The sequence below is a fragment of the Vicia villosa genome, linkage group LG4 (genome assembly GCF_029867415.1).
Source record: "Vicia villosa cultivar HV-30 ecotype Madison, WI linkage group LG4, Vvil1.0, whole genome shotgun sequence".
NCBI lineage: Eukaryota > Viridiplantae > Streptophyta > Magnoliopsida > Fabales > Fabaceae > Vicia > Vicia villosa.
In genome coordinates, this window is record NC_081183.1 from 192,660,880 (window position 1) to 192,674,888 (window position 14,009).

Sequence of the window (14,009 nt, forward strand, 5' to 3'; positions counted from 1 at the left end):
AACGCGGACGGTTGGATTGATCCAAATACCCTCATTATGATCATTTCTAGTACAAGATTCATTCTCATTTTGATTGTTTCTAGTACAAGATTCAATGCCAACACCAATATCACCTTGATCTCCAATGTTTTCATCAACTATTTTGTTAGATAAAAGCACTATAGACCATTTCGTACTTGTCGGATCATTGACATAAAACACTTGTTTAGCTTGAGAGGCTAGAATGAAAGGCTCATCTTTGTACCCCACCCTATTGAGATCCACTTGCAAAAATCCTGACTTATCCATTCGTATGCCATTATTATTTTCAACCCACTTGCAACCAAATACAGGAATCTGAAACTTCGTGTAATCAAACACCAAAATGCGCTCGATAACCCCAAAATATGACAAATTTGCAAATTTCGGATTTAAGTCATTCGCACTTGATATGTGCATTGCTTCAGCTACCAAGGTAACACCACTATTTTGCATAGTACTTTTATCATCTTGTTCTTTGGTATAAAATGTGTATCCATTAATTGCGTATGCGCTATAAGAAAACACAATTATACTTGGACCATATGCTAAACATCTCAACCTTTCTGTTACTGAAGCAGGATCTGAATGATACTTTGAATAAATATGTTCCCTAAACCAGGGTATGAAACTTCGATTGTGCTCTCGTACTATCCAATTCTCATTTCTATTCGGATTTAAATCTTGGAGAACAACCTTGTGCATTTCAACATACGGCTCAACCTCAATCTCATTGTGCAGAACATACAAGTGCGCTTGATCCCGCTCGACCATTGATACTGTCACAACTTTATTTACAATTAGCCTTTTTCCTTCTTTTTTTTCAACAATATGAGATTTGGGGAGTCCAATTGATTGAACATTTGACAGAAAATCAGTACAAACTGAAGTAATCGCTTACCAACCTCTCGAACATTTTGGGACAATCCTCAAGATCTTCTTCAAGCGCTTATGCAATCTCTTCAACTCGATCATAATCGTATGTGTCTGTGCAATCGTCATTTGAAGCATACTTCGTATTACACCTCGACTCAACATTCCCGTTACTTTTCTCACCATGCAAACTCCAAACTGTATAACTTCTATCAATTCCAAATCGTAGTAAATGCAATGCCAACTGATTCCCGTCAACCTTACCCCCATAACAGCAACCTATGCAAGGACACGCCATTCGAATCGGGTCTTTGGCGTGCGCAACCGCAAACTTAACGAATTCCCATACCCCTTTCTCGTACTCTTTCGACAATCGGTTTGAATTCATCCATGTCTTATCCATGTCTTAATTAAGCTAAACAAAAACGATCAAACTTTCACTCTTCACAAGTAACCCCTATAGCGAATTCAATTCACAAAGTTAGTAAGTTCATCACTTAACGATTAACGAAATTGACATCAAGAATATTCCACATGTCAGAATAATGAGCAAAGCCCTTGAGCCTCTTTCATTTCTTCTTTGAAAGTAGATAACATGACTATAGTTTTTGTTAGAAATCATAAGCCAAGAAATTGATAGTGCATGAAAAATAGAAGAGCAACTTATTATCTTGGAATTTTGTATCCTATATTAACTCTCTAAACACATAAAACTAATGCGTTTCTGTCAAAATGCAAAGTATAAATGGAATGAATCCGAAGCAATAAAACGCAACATATATAATCACACAATTTCAGACAAATTCATCATAATATCAGTAATTTGAGAAAGAAATTTACCTCGGATGTTACCGAACTCAAGAAAACGCCAAACGCCGAACTAGGCCGGGAAACGATCAAACTTTCACTCTACACAAGTTACCCCTATAGCAAATTCAAAAAGTTAGTAACCACCAAGACAAAATCGATTGAACAAAGGAAATCAACAATAGTTTGAAGTGTGTACATACTCGTAAATATGTAGTACCAGAGTCAATGATACGAGCTCCAAAGAGATCCAAAGTTATCAATCCAGTCAGACCTATACAAGAAATTCAATTCAATGTATGATTATAATAAGAATGGGTGAATAGTGCAGATTCCATAAAACACAGTTTCAGAATTTGAGTTTTCCCATAAAACACAATTCAAGGGAAAACACAATTCCCATAAAATCCGAGGTAAAACACAACTTAACAACTATCCATAATCAGGAAAATCCAACAACATACAATTCTCCTTGCAATTCGATTATAATTTCAACGAGAATACAAATCATATTTAGTCTAAATTAAACTACCATAAATTTCGACGTGAATTGTAGAATTTTTTTTCTATAAACATCATAAAAGAAATAAGCTCAGTGCAAATCACATCAAAGTCTTCTAAGTATTATGAAAAGAATTCCTTGTTTATTGAGCATACAACAACCAAGCTCCCTCTTACTTCTATGAGCATCAAACCAAACACATCAAACAAAATCTTCAACCCTATTCTGATTCTAAGGGAGTTTCTATATCTCTATCGATTCAAACTTCAGAACCTAAATCAAACACACAAATCGAAGAAACTGAAAGAACGACGAACCTGAGTATACTTTCCGGTTCTTCCGCTTGATTTTCTGGATCTTCTACTCTGAGTGGTGTTCGAGGGAAGACCGGAGAAGAGAGAGGGACGACCGGAGAGAGGCAGGAACGAGGCTGGGGACGGCGGAGAGTTGTTGGTGAGAAACGAAACGGCGGAGAGTGGCACCGGAGAAGACAGGTTCGTATTAGGGATTTGGGATGAAAACTCTATAATGAATCTGTCAGCTGGGAATTCTTTTTTTTGTTTTAATTAAATGGGCTAAGACAGCGCTTTGGGTGAAAGCGCTCTCGTAGCCCCACCCTTTTACCAGCGCTTTTCAGAAAGCGCTTTCATTACCCCCCCCCCCCTTTTACCAGCGCTTTTGACAAAGCGCTTTCATACCCCCCTCCTATAGCAGCGCTTTCTAAAAGCGCTCTCGTACCCCCCCCCTTTACCAGCGCTTTTGTGAAAGCGCTTTCGTAACCCCTCCTTCACAAGCGCTTTTTTTCAGTGTTTTTTTATTTTGTTTTTAGCGAAGCCTATAGCAGCGCTTTCCCTAAAAGCGCTTTCGTAGTGGTGCTGCTAAAACTCATTTTTGGCGTAGTGTTTGTTGTGTTGTATGGATTGTCACCAAGTTTACTATGTTGGCTTAAGCTTTGTCAAGTACTATATCACAATCCATTTTAATGTGTTTCGTTCTTTCTTGGAACACCGAGTTATTGGCAATGTGTGTAACCGACTTTCTATCACGGAAAACTGTCATTAGTTTGTTGTGAGGAATTTTAAAATCTTGTAGGAGATATAATACCCATTGGAATTTGCAAGTGGTGTTGGCAAGGCGCGATATTTTGCCTATGAAGATGATCTTGATACAATATATTGCTTTTTTACTTTAAAATGAGAGAGCTTCCCAGGTAGAAACATAGTCCAATTGTGGAACATATGGTGTCCTATGAATAGTAAGCCTTGTGTAGTGTTAGAGATATTAGTTAGCTAAGTATATTAGTTATTGATATAGTTAACACTGTTAACTAATGTCCTTTACTGTGTTGTGCAAAGTAGTTAACCGTTAAGTATGCTAACGGAAACCGTATTGTATAAATTCAAGGCTTCAGCTCCTTGCAATTGGAATGTGAAAATCACTTCTCTTATTTCGTTTTCTCTTCATCTTCTTCACTGCCCTTCATCTTCACAGAGTGAAGAATGGTGCAGATTCAACTGTAACATGTAGGATCAATTTTAATGTGTCTTAGAATTAGAAAAGCAACTTGAAGCTGGAACAAGTTGTATGGGAAATGAATAGGCTTATCGTGCACATAGAAAAACTTGCATCAAGTATAATGTGTGTCAAATATATAAGCTTGCCTATGAGTTTTTTGAAAGAAGTGGGATAGGAGAGGGAATTTTTTATGGTAGCGTTGAGTTTGGAAAATGGAGATGCCTTGTGAGGATTTTGCCATGTCAAAAGTCAAAAAATACTTTAAGTTATCTAAGTCCTTGATACTAAACTTAGTATGCAAGACAAAATTTGATTTAGAAATTTTGTCCATGCACTACTACAATTTTGGCCTAAGGCCACGCTAAATTTTTCCACAGCTCATAAACTGTGGCCACATATATGATTTGGCCATGGTTATCAAAGCGTAGAATTATGTTATAGAATATTGAATCCGGAGTGTAAAACTGTGGCCTGTACTTCAATTGCCAAGGTTATGTAACGGTAGATATTTTAAGCCGCAATTAAAATACCGAGGCCTATAATTTTCAGTTCAAACTGTGGCCAAAGCCCCAAAAAATACCCCTCCAAAAGTTCCCTCCTTTTTTTTAGTTTCCCTCTATCTTTTAATATTTTCTTTTCTATTTTTTTTAATTAAAAAAAGGAAAAATTTGAAAGAACAAAAGCATCTGAATTGTAAAACGAACACACCACGCTGAACAAAAACACGCACACTGTTTCTCCATCTCCATCTCACAAAACAATCTGAAGACCCTAACTCCATCTCCATCTCGCTGCGCCGCTGCTTCTCGCTGCGCCGCTGCTACCACTTCCATCGCTTACAGGTTAGTTTCTTCACCTTCATCTCTACTTCACCTTCATCTCAGCTTTCATCTTTGCTTCACCTTCATCTCACTAACCTCAATCATCTCACGAACCCTAACTCTCTTCATCTCACGAACCCTAACTCTCTTCTTCCCTTCATCCTTTTCCCAAATCTTCTGTTGGTTTAGGGTTTATGTGTTTGTAATTCAATCTGTGATTCAATCTATTACCCTAATATATATTCTGCGTACGATTCTCTGTTCGTGTTCCTCATCTTCTCTATCGTCTCCTCTGATTTTTTTGGACCTAATATATATTTTGTTTTGCACTTGAGGTACCAAAGCTTCTGGAGGCTTCCTCAATTCATCTGCGTACAATTATCTGGGTACGATTCTCTTCTCGGTTCGTGTTCCTCATCTTCCCTCGTCTCCTCTGATTTTGTTTTGACCTAATATATATTTTGTTTTGCATGTGAGGTACCAAAGCTTCTGGAGGCTAATACGGTAGGGTTTCTTTTTGACCTAATCTATGTTTAAACAAATTCTACTATTGATGTTTGGATAGTGTGATTTGATGCATGTTTTGTTTTGACCTAATTTACTGAGGGCTTCATTTTGACCTAATCTCTGCATTGTTATATCTGTTGTTGTTATTTAGGTTAGATTTTGTTATGGTGATTTGAAACTGAGAGAAGCGCTGAGTTTAGGTTAGATTTTGTTATGGTGATTTAGGTAGATTTTGTTAGGGTTGAAAACTGATCTGGAATTTAGGTTGAGAAAGTATGTTAGATTCAAGTTAACTGCTATTTCCGTTATTTGACTGTTAGTATTGTTAAATCTTAAATTGATTTTCTGTTTGGGGCGAAATCAGAATGCTAGTTATGCTTAATATCATGAATTGAATTGAATTTCTTGTGATTATTAGAAGAATATCTGTTATTATGATATGTGTATGTGTATGATAATTTTTGAATTTTACTCTGAGGATCCTTTATGCTGCAATATACTATAGATTATTCATTTGAAGGAAGTTTGTAATTATGTATTTTTTGTTTGTTTGTTTAGGGGAGGAATATTCTTGAAACAGATCATCCAGAAGGTCCTTTTGGCACTAAGGTCAGTGCTCTAACTTGTTTCTGAGCTCACTTAGATTTGTGTTTGCTGCTGCTTTCCTATGTGTTGGATTAGATCTTGCTAGAGTTGATTTTGACATGTGTTTGTAGAGGAATGATTTGTGTTTAATGACCTTTAAGTAGAAAAGTGATTTTTTGGCAAAACTAATCTTGCTAGAATGATATAACTGATTCTTGGCTTGGGATTTGGGACTAACTAGTAACTACTTTCAATCCACAATACATAACTTTAGGATTCAATGTTAAAACTGATTGTATGTTTTAGTGACTTGATTTGATGAACTGATGTGCCACTACTATTGTGGCTGCTGTTCATACTACTACTTAGTAGTTTGTTTTCTTAAATTTTCTTGCATCAACTTATATTGGGTCCTATTAATGTTCGTGCATCTCGTAAGGATGTGTCGCTTATGTTGTAATTAGTTGTTGTTTTTCTTTGGCGTAGAACAATTCAATTATTGAAATGTCTACTTTAAGTTTCGGTATCTGATATATATAGTCTGTGCTATTGTATGTACACTTCTTGCTCTTAAGTGGCCATTCAGTTTACATACTTTAAGTTTCTATCAGTATGTAAACTAAAAATCATGAAGCTGTGGAAGTTTCTTATGCATATTTAGTGAATGTAGCAGAAAGAGAAAGAAAATATTATAAAAAACATGAAATCCTCCTTCTGGTATTTGAGATCATGTATTCTTAGTCATGATATCGCTTTTGACTGCAGATTGAATTTGTGTGTAACTGCTACTGAAGATTACTTAAAAGGATTTGTTTGTTTCAAACACAGGGCTTCTGCCTGAGCTTTTAGGAATGTTGGTTCTTGATTGAGATTATGATACCCAGAAGATGATATACTTCTTTTTGAGTCTTTCTTCTCTTTTGGTAATAGGGCTAAGTCAAGATGTGGTTGTATTATGATTTGACATGTTGTAGTCTGGTCTATTTGAAGAGTTTGTAATGGTGTTTTAAAATCTATGAAAGATGTGGAAGAGAAGAATATTTATTGACATGAAAATAGTTTTTAGGTAAATCAGAAGTGATCTTATACTTTCTTTGAATGGCTTCAAAACTCTATCTTCTACCTTAACTAATAGCAGAACGAGTGTTTGCATTCGTTTTGAGATAGATTTTGGTTTTGATTTTATTGTTTTTTTTAGTCCTGATTTATTGATAATGCTTCTAGCGATTTCAACTCTAGCCTGAATCCTATGAGGTTGGATTTTTAGGTGTTTGAATTTTCATTTACAGTATTCTGATTTGTTGTGTTGTTGGTGGCTATTTTTGTTGTTGTGTTTTTAGTTGTATCATCAATAGTCTTTAAACACTTTTATTTGTTTTTTTTTTTTTTGTGAGTAATAAAGGCTAAGTCAATCATTTTTAGTTGCCTGCTTGATAAGTTAATAATAAATGTCTGCATATATGATAGGTCTTTTTTGTTTTTTTATTTGTGCATACATACATTGTCATTTTAAGCAAGTCTTTACTTTGCAGTCACTACAATCTAGAACCCTTGTTCTGAACAAGTCTTCTGCATATCACACGTTGGTTTGAAATCTTGGCAGCGAAAAACAATAAAGTCAAAGGAATACAACAATAACTTATATCAATAAAAAACAATTAAACTTATGATTAATAAAGACACCTTATCAACACAAGCACGTGTAACTCTCTATTTTTGTGGTGGATATATTACAATTTCAAGCATTCATTAATATCTGATTATTTATTTTTTATGTAATCAATCCATACCATACACATTTCAAAAATATATTCATTAATTATATCCCAAAAAATTATTATTCATTAAAAAATCTCATCCATATCTCTATATAATATTTTATACTATTCTTAGTTTCACAATACATCCTCGTCAATCATCATCCACATTCTTTCTAGATTACTTATTTAGCTGAAATTTCAAGCCCTTCTAGATTATAATACCTCACATTGTCATTGTCAAAAAATAATCTCAACTTGTAATTTTCATAAAATAATATATAATAATTTATAATTTCATATTTAATATTAATTAGCAAGCAGTTTCAAATTGACCGAAGTAATACTTAAATGAGACAAATAGAATATCTACACATATGACTACATATATAATCAAACAAATCATCAAAATTATATTTAAACTAGCAACCAAATCAGCAAGAATTAAGTAGTGCACAAGTCTGCGATGGAAACAAGACATGAGACGGCAACTTAGTAATATGGTAACCTTTTTAAGTGATTTGGTATTGAAAAGATCTGCTTATTAGGATTAAAAGACTTTTTTAGTTCGTCTTTGTCTTAACTTTTTTAATTAATAAATGGAATTTCAAAATATTTGGTCAGGTACTCAGGTCTGTTTTTTAAAATAATTACTGTGGCTAAATGTTTTTTTTACTATAATAAATGATAGTGTGAAATTGAAATGTGAAAGGTTAAATTGCCATATGAAGAATTTATTGTAGATGACAAAGAAAAAAAAAAGTTTTAAATAAAAATTAATGTCAAATATTGTAAGCAATTTTTAAAAATATATATATATATATTATAAAATTTGTTTATTCAATTCAATCAAAACGATCTATTGAGTCCAATCAAATAATGTTGGAATTAAAATTATCGAATGAATAATAAAAAATGTGAGAGAAAGAGAGAGTTAGAGAGAATGAGGAGCAAAAGTGGTTGTATCTTTCATTGATCAACCCAATGATATTTATACAAAACAATAGCTAACCAATTAAACAAACTTAATAAAAACTAAAAAATTTGCCTTAGGCCCTCTTTTATTAAAAAAAACTAAAAATTTTAGGTGGTAATTGATTACACACTTCTGGTAACGGGTTACGAAACGCTACTAATTTAGATGGTAATCGGCTACACAAATGTGGCAACCAGTTACGAGAAGCTACTAACTTTGGTGGTAATCGGTAATCGACGTAATCAACTACAACCATGTGAATTACTATTTTTCTCAACACACCGCCTTAAATTAAGGCTTTCATACTCATGTGTTTCTTCAACCTCTTCAACACTTCAATTGACACTCCTTTGATTAGTAAATCGGCCATTTGATCTTCAATTTTGTAATACCCCAACTTCAATTTTCCTTCACTCACAAACTCTTTCAAGTAGTGAAATCTCATCTCTATATGCTTGTTTCTCCCATGTGCAATGGGATTCTTAGCAAGGTTTATAGCGGAAACGTTGTCTATCGGTAATGTCAGAACTTCATTCTCTTCGCTACATAACTCCTTCATCAAATTCATCAATCATACATCTTGACACGCACAAAAACGCTACAATGTACTCAACCTCGCAAGAAGAGAAGATCACAACTGATTCCTTCTTATAACACTAAGAGATTGGTGTTTCTCCATGCATAATGATGTATCCAACAATGGATTTTCTATCATCGTCTTTATCTCCACACGAGTTTAAGTCGGTATAACTGTGTAATTTGCAACTTCTACCTCTGTACTTTGCGAGAAATAGAATTTCATAGTCAATCAAACCTTTGACATATCTCAGAATTCTCTTGACTGCTGCCAAGTGTGATGCATTTGGATAAATTTGCTCACTATGCCCACGATATATGCTAAGTACGGTCTCATATTGTATAAGTACCGCAATGATCTAATTAGCCTCCTGTACTACGTTGGATTAATATCATGCTCATCTTTATTCTTTAGCAGATGCAAACTTGGTTTTGTAGGGGGTAATGGCCACATTATAGTGCTCCATTTTAAACTTCTTTATTAGCTCAAATGCAGGGTCGGTCCTTTGAATTTGGGTGCCTTGAACGAATCAAAAGAGTGGTGCCCCTATAATTTTTTAACAATAAATACATAAGGATAAAAGAAATAATTGGATAAAAAACACATTTTCATTTGACATTATGCAAAAAGAATAGAAACATAGATCTTTTAATCAATGTTTATACTACATCCAAACATAAACCACTATAAAGAGAGTTATTATTCTTCTTCTTATTGATTCCGTCTTTTTTTCTATAAAAAATTGACCAAACCTTTAAAATTATTTAAATATCATCCTCTTAGCATTTTTTTTGTTGCAAAATCGCTAATAATTTGTTCATAATCAAGGTTCTTCAAAAAATTATTTTCAATTGAAATCAATGCAACACTATTTAATCTATCTTGTGACATAGTAGACCTCAAATAAGATTTTAATAATTTTAATTTAGAAAAATTTCTTTCAGCAGACGCAACACTGATAGAAATAGTCAATATTACTCTATAATCTATGTGTGCATTAGGAAAACAATTAAAAGTCTTTAAAGAACTCAATATCATATAGCTTGATTTTGAATCAACTGTTAAAACTTCTCTCTAATAACTTTCAATTCTTCAAACAAAATGTCACCGTCAAGATCAAGAGAATCGTCATGTTTTAAATAAGTTTCAAGATGTTTACAACATGTTTTCAAGTTCCTATCAAATAATGATCTAAGCCTTTCGATATTAAACAAGAATCCAAAAATATTTTTATATGTGCTATATTACTCAAATCTTCTATCAAGTGAGTCAATTGTTTGATTTCCAATATATAAAAAATAATGATCTCGAAAAGACTCTTCAGTAGACTCAAGATTCAGTTGTATGGGTTGAGATGAATTTTCATCAAAGTGTTGTTTTCTACTAATTTGACGTTTTTGAATAAACACATTCAATCTCTATTTCATTCTCAATCTTTTCAGCACTAGCCTTAACTTTTGCAAATCCAGATTCTCTATATTTTTTCAAATACTTGATCAAACTTTTTACTAGTTCTATAGCCACATCAATATGTCTTCTTTTTTTTTTAAAACTTTTGCTAATTTCATTAACAACAGTTAACAATTCAAACCAAATAATCATAGCTACTAAAAATACAAAGTTTTCAATTTCATGAGTTGCTAAAGATTCGACTTCACTCTTATTATAGGGATCATTATCTTGTTCAGCTAGTTGAAGTAGTGCTTCACTCTTAATTTTGGGATCAATAATATCAAATATTTTCTATATCATTGTTTTAATTTTAGTATCTCAATTAAACTCTTTAGTTGCTAAAATTATGGATATATTAATTGATTTTATTTTAGAGAAATTAATTGATTTTATTCTACTCTATATTTTATTTATGAGGAATTACATTCTTTTATTAAGTAGTGCCCATATAATTTTGTTAACCAATATTTTAAAAAAACAAAATATTTTTAGCAAGTATTTTTGTAATAGAAAATTCTCTTTTAATATATATATATATATATATATATATATATATATATATATATATATATATATATAGGTGTAAGAAATTTTTTTTTGGTGCCCCTAAAATTATGGGGCCCTAGGCTCCCGCCCCGCGAGCCCGTGCTCAGGGTCATCCCTGCTCAAATGTATACTCCTATGATGCATGAACAACCTTTTTTTAGACTTGTGAAACTCAATGTCAAGGAAATATGTCATGGGACCAAGGTTAGTTATCTCAAAATACTTTATTTAATCAGTCTTAAATTCGATAATACAACCTTCATTAATGCTCGTAATCAATTAATCATTGAGGTATGATAATCACTCATTTGCTTGTATCCTTATTCACATACACATCATGTTCAGATACATATTTATCAAATATTCTCTCTTTTAGAAACCCATCAATTCTCTTGTTCCAAGCTCTTGGTGCTTGTTTTACCCCTATATAACACCTTTCACAATCTATAGAGCTTGGATTCCTAATTTTTCAAAACAAAATCAGGTGGTTGTGCCACATACACCTCCTCTTCTAATTGACCATTCAAAAATGTAAATTTGACAGACCATTCAAAAATTTAAATTGGTTCATTTGATAGATGGACCAATTTTTTTTATTTGCAATTCTAATAACTAGCCTAATGGTTTTAATTTTATCCACCGATGCAAATACGTCTTCAAAGTCAATGCCTTCTTTTTGCAAATATTCCTTTGCCGCTAATTTGGCCTTGATCTTGATCACTTCATCTTTGGGATTTACCTTAACTTTATACACCCATTTTACACCAATTGGCTTCTTTCCTTAAGGTAGATCAACAAGTTTCCATGTTTTATTTTTCTCAATTAACTTCAACTCCTCCTTCATTGCACATATCCACTTTGGATCCTTCAAGGCCTCCATTTTCACTGGTTTGGATTCATCCATGAGTGCTAAATAGACAAGATCACCATTATTGTTTACTTCATAGTCCGAGAACATCTCACAATCTTGTAATCTCGCAAGAATGCCTCTTTTCCTTGTTGATCTTCTCACACTTCCTTCTGCTTGGACTTCTCCAGATGCAGCTTCTAGCCCTCCAACAATTGAAGGAACAATTCCAAAATTGTGGTAACCGGTTATAGTTAGCTCGTAATCAATTACCACATGTTACCAGTCCCTCAATTCATCAAACATCACATCATTGGTGATTGCAGTTCTCTTGTTTACTGTGTCATAGAGTTTGTAACCACCCGTTGAGTGATACTTAACAAGTATCATTTGATCTCTCTTGTCATCTAGCTTTCTTCTAAGTTAATCGGGAACAAATCTACATGTCGACGAACCAAACACCCTCAAGTGACTAATACTTGGTTTGAATCCAGACCATGATTCTTCAGGTATGATATTTTTCGGTTTTTTTGTTGGACACATATTCAACAAATATGTAGCCGCGGACGCCACTTATCCCCCACAATTATTTTTGGCATGTGCTCCCTGTTTAACATGCTTCTCGTTTCTTTCTTTCGGCGACTCCATTTTGTAGAGGCGTATAGGGTGGCACTGATAATGGTTTTTGTATCGTTTATGTTAGTTATTTCTATGTGTTATTTTATTAATTTAATACGATTTATCTTCATTTTTATCATGTTTTATGCTGGAGAGTTCGTTTCTGGTGTTTTTAGGCCAAAATAAGTGTCACGGGTGAAAGAGGAACTGAAGGAGCAAAATGCAGGGAAAAGGTAAAAAGTCGGAATTTTCTCCATACATTTTCCAAAAGGCTGCTACGGGTGGCCTTAACAGCTTTTACGAGCCGTAGTAGCCAGTGCCCACTCTCCATATATTTTCCAGATACCTGCTACAGGTGGCCGTAGCAGGCAGGTGCACCTTCCCGATTCTACTTTCCTTTTCTGGCTCTCTTATCGCTATTTTGGGATTTTGGCAGTTTTTGATATGTAATATTCTCCTTTTGATGGGCATTGAACATGATTTAAGTTTTCCACATTTAGAATTTCCTATAAAAACTCATGGTTTATATGAGTTAGGGGTCTTTTTTTTAGTTTTACGTATTATTTTTGGTTGATTGCAATTATTGTACTCAAGTCTCCTTGGAGCATTTCTTTACTATTATTCACGTTACTTTGTCTTCATCAGTTTTGATTTATCTTATTGTTATAGATATCAATTTTTACCGTTAATTTTGATTGCTAATTTGATATCTATTTTTTCTATGATGTTTCTCACTATAAGTGAGTAGTCCTCTAGGGACTAAGGGTCATGAGACTTGTTTCATAACGTATCGATATGAATTCTTACCAATCGATTACGAGAAAGTTGGTTATGATTTATTTTAAAATCTCAATTTTAAAACAATATCTCTTACGCAAGTAAAGATTACTCAGGTATCGATCATACACGGAAAGGGTATGTTTCGGTACCCGGGTGCAGATTATTAAACAACTTAGTACTAGTCATGAAAGTATCCGGACTTATTTGAGAAAAAGTTTCAATTTGTATAGCCATATGAAAAAGGATCTCCAATGAACGATTCTGGCTAGCGAGAGCAGACAAATTATTTATCTTAGATAGGACAACAGGCTAATGAAAGTAGGTGTTGTTCATATTTATCTATTTTCCTATAATCCTATAGAATTTCTCATAATTGAAATTAAGGAACATATGGATATGTATGAGCAAGAATCAGGAACCCTATGTCCTATTTGTCTTATAATTTTTATCTCATTTTAATTTAAGTTGTTTTCATAAAAAACCAACGTTTGATTGCTTTAGATTTACACCAATAGAATAGGATTCAATATTCAACATTTGGTCTATGTGGTTCGATAATCCCTTTTTATACTACTTCGCATTGTCGTACACTTGTGGCATGTCAAGTTTTTGGCGATATTATTGGGAACCAACTATGCTTGATATTGAAATTCTATTAAGCTACCGTATATACTAGCGCATTTAGTTTTTATACTATAGTTCTCTCGCTACCCTTGTATGAGAAGAACTTATTTTGCTGATAATTTAGTCAATCCTATATATAAAATAGAGCATTTCTTGCACTATAGACACTGAAATCTAAGACAGCACGAGATGGCTGATCCAGTA